This window comes from Leptonotus elevatus, chromosome 22 (assembly GCF_054856555.1).
Source record: "Leptonotus elevatus isolate MCC_2025b chromosome 22, RoL_Lele_1.0, whole genome shotgun sequence".
Lineage (NCBI taxonomy): Eukaryota > Metazoa > Chordata > Actinopteri > Syngnathiformes > Syngnathidae > Leptonotus > Leptonotus elevatus.
Window position 1 is genome coordinate 2,895,021 of NC_141260.1, and position 3,671 is coordinate 2,898,691.

At 40.7% G+C, this 3,671-nt stretch overlaps 1 long non-coding RNA gene across 1 annotated transcript; it reads left to right on the forward strand.

The window, feature by feature from the left end:
- Positions 1 to 1,292: 1,292 nt before the first annotated feature.
- On the forward strand, positions 1,293 to 2,980 carry LOC147155412 (uncharacterized). Its single transcript, XR_015092328.1, has 3 exons — positions 1,293 to 1,694; positions 1,772 to 1,815; positions 1,901 to 2,980. It is a non-coding gene; the product is annotated as an uncharacterized LOC147155412 (long non-coding RNA).
- The last annotated feature ends 691 nt before the right edge of the window (positions 2,981 to 3,671 follow it).

Genomic DNA, 3,671 nt, shown 5'->3' on the forward strand with positions numbered 1-3,671 from the left:
CCAGTTTGTGCCTCCGCCCAGTCACAGCTGAAACTGGCCATTCCCGAACTCTGTGGCGCCAGCCAGTGCCTCTGCCTAAAATGATGCACACACAGAATACCATGTCAAGTCTCAACTTCAATTGCTGACAATGCACAGTACAAGTACATGTTCCACTTTGAGTGTATATGAACCTGCAAAATATTGGAATTGTTTAAAATAATCGATTGTAAAACTGCTGCAAAAGCAATTAAAATTATGACTGACCTGGTACCAGAGCCTTGGCACAAACAAGGGACACCTAAAACATAAAGCATAGACATTACACAATTGTAGGCATGTGCAGTCACCACAATGCAGAGTAAATAGCAAACATAGGTTAAACTAGTTTCAATTTAAATTGACCAGGTATTTTGTACATACAAGTGATGTTAATTCAGGCCAGGTTTATTAATGAAATTCTTAATCACAAAAGAGATTCAAGGACTTAACTGATACTTTTGTTTGTGTCTGAAATGCAGTCACAATTGCTCAATTTTGCTAGAATTTTCTGATCAAATACATGAGCAGAAAGGCAGCAGATTGTACCAGATTAGATTATAGTATAAAGGAAGTATATAGAAATATGTTTTTGACAAAACAATGACATACACTGTTTAGATAGACATGAAGTCTAAAACAAAACATTAGTTATTAAATATAACCGTCTTAGTTATTATTTACATCTGGTCTATGTAACTTAAAAGAAACCATGTGAAATATCTGTGTCCGGGCTAGGCACCTCACAAATTTGTGATCAATGTTAGTGAGTTTATTTTTGACATTAGTAAAAATTTTGAAATCTTGTAGAAAACAGACTTCATCACAATTAAATTCAGAATTAGTTTGACATGAATAAAGCAATGCACAAATATCGCTCAGTCATACACTCTATATTTGTCAAACTATGCCCTGGTGAAGACAATCTTGTGTTGAAACATGTTGGTAGTCCATTTTAAATAAAGGATTTTTTTTACATTACTAATGAGTGTCTTGAATACACAGACTGCTTTTAACTCTTTGACCGCCATAAACGTTATAAAACGTTTAGCATAAACCTAGGGATGGGCGCCGAGGACGTTAAAAGACGTCCCCTATGTTTTTTTGTTTTTTTTTGAAACGGGTGGAGGGAAGCCTTGGGCAGCTGTGCTGAAAATATCAAGCAGATCAAGTAAGTTTAATGACTCGTTTTGGCCTCTAGATGGCAGCGATGACTCTCCTTGCACTTTGGGTGTGCCGCCCACCGTGGGCGTCGGTATAAAAGGTGAGGCGGAGCTAGAGTGGAGTGGAGAGGATAATGGAGAAAGCAAAAAGCATGGAGGAAGAGAAAGCAAAAATGACGACCGGTGGAAAGCAGCTCACGCTTGATCGGTATTTTCAAAAAGAAACCAGTGCTAAATTGAATGTTGGTGGCGATGATGATGATGGCGACAACGAGGTTGATGCCGAAGTTGCGGCTTTGACGCGACGTCTTCGGCCACGTCTTAAAGCGACGCCGGTTAGCGATGCTAACGCCGGAAAACGTGGTGCACGTCCAAGTACTTCTGCAAACGCGGACGTTGATTCGGACGACGAAGAGTACCCCGAGTCGGATGGCTATTCTTCGGAGGAGTGGGTACAGTCGGATCTTCGAGAAAGTGATTCGGACAGCATTTCATCCGCAGAAGACTGTGAAGGTAAGCGCAAACTTGCTATGAGATACTTTTCCTGCACGCTGCTAGCACCTCGTGTAACGTGAATGTATAATTCATAGATCGTGCTCACAGCGACAACCTACAGTTTCCACGACAAAGAGAGGTATAAAAAACGTGTTTTCAATACACTGCAACAACAAAAGAAAACGGTCTTTCGATATGATTGTAATTGTATATATTTCTTTCAGCTGCAGCTCGTCGGGCTCAAGGTGACGCGTCTCACAGTGAGCAGAATAAAGGTAAAAAAAAAATGATTCTCCAACTCAGCACGAGTAAAATATTTGATGGTAAATGTCTTCTATAATTTCAACCAGTGGATCCAAGAAAAAAGGTAAACATATATATATATTGCTTCACACTGATCTAAAATAAATATTATATGATATTGAAATGTATATTTGCAGATCCCAAAAGTTCTGGCTGGCATGAAACAGGCTGGCAGCCAAACACATTCCTGTTTACTGAAACTCCAGGACCAAGGGGTGCCGCAGCAGAGCTAAATTCAACCCTGCCAGCTGACTTCCTGCAACTATTCATCTCAAACGAACTTCTCCAGCACATTGCTGATCAAACAAATTTATATGCACGTCAATCCATGCAGAAGCAGACTGAAAGTCTGCCACACTGCAGGAGTCGTGCTTGGAAGCCAGTGTCTGTATTAGAATTGAAAACATTTTTTGCACTCCAATTTCTTACTGGGTATATAAAAAAGCCCAGTATAGAAATGTATTGGACTCAGGATGAAATTGAAACCACACCATTTTTTTAGTCGCGCGATGCCTCGAAACCGCTTCCTGCTTATCTGGAGTTACCTACATTTTAACAATAATGAGAGACATAGTTCAGATGACAAATTATTTAAAATCCGTCCTGTGTTCAACCATATTGTAAATAAATTTAAAGAACTGTTCCAACCCGGTAGGAATGTATGTATTGATGAGGGAATGATGAATTTTCAGGGCCGTCTATCGTTTAAAGTTTACAACCCCCAAAAACCAATCAAATATGGAATTAAGTCATACATCCTGTGTGACTCCCAAACAGGATATTGTTTTAATATGCAACCTTATGTTGGTACTAGTTGTTCTCTGCCGGATACCGTGTTTAATTTGCTAGATCGTCTGCCAGGAAATGGGTACACGCTCTTTATGGACAATTTTTATAATTCAATTGGGTTGTGTGAACGTCTCCTGGCAGCACGTACAAATGTTTGTGGAACACTGAGAAAAAATAGGGGTGAACCAAATGAGATCACTTCTCTTACAAACACTGGCCTTGGGGTGGGGGGGGGGGGGAATTGGTGAGACACAACACAAATGTTTTGGTTGTGGCATGGCAGGACAAGCGTTTGTTGAGGATGGTGACTACTTTTCACAAAGATGAAATGCGGACAGTTGATGTGTAGGCACTAAAAAAAAAAAAAGAGTGCCTTTCCCGAAACCTGTATGTGTTTTGGATTACAATTCCACAATGAATGGCGTGGATAAGATGGATCAAAACATTTCTTATCACCCATTCACGAGGAAGACATTGAAATGGCACAAAAAATTTGTTGCCTATCTGTTTCAAATATGTTTGTTCAATGCCTTTATCCTGTACAAAGCTAAACATCCTGGCAAATGTCAGCATTTTTTGGAGTTTATCCAGCAGGTGGTGAGAGGGTGGCTCTTACCACAGGACCAGGAGGAGGACATTGCTACAAACATACAAACAGAAGGACATGAGGAAGCCAGACAGAACACCAGGTCACCGTATAACGATCCTGAAAGTCGACTTGATGGCAACATGGCAAAACACACACTGCAATACATACCTGCTACCCCCCGGAAAAAAAAGCCAGCAAGAAAGTGTAGGGTCTGCACTCAAAGGGGCATTCGCAGCGAAACAAATCTGTGGTGCAAATCCTGCTGCGTCCCCTTGCACCCAGGGCAATGTTACACTATATACCACACCAAAAAA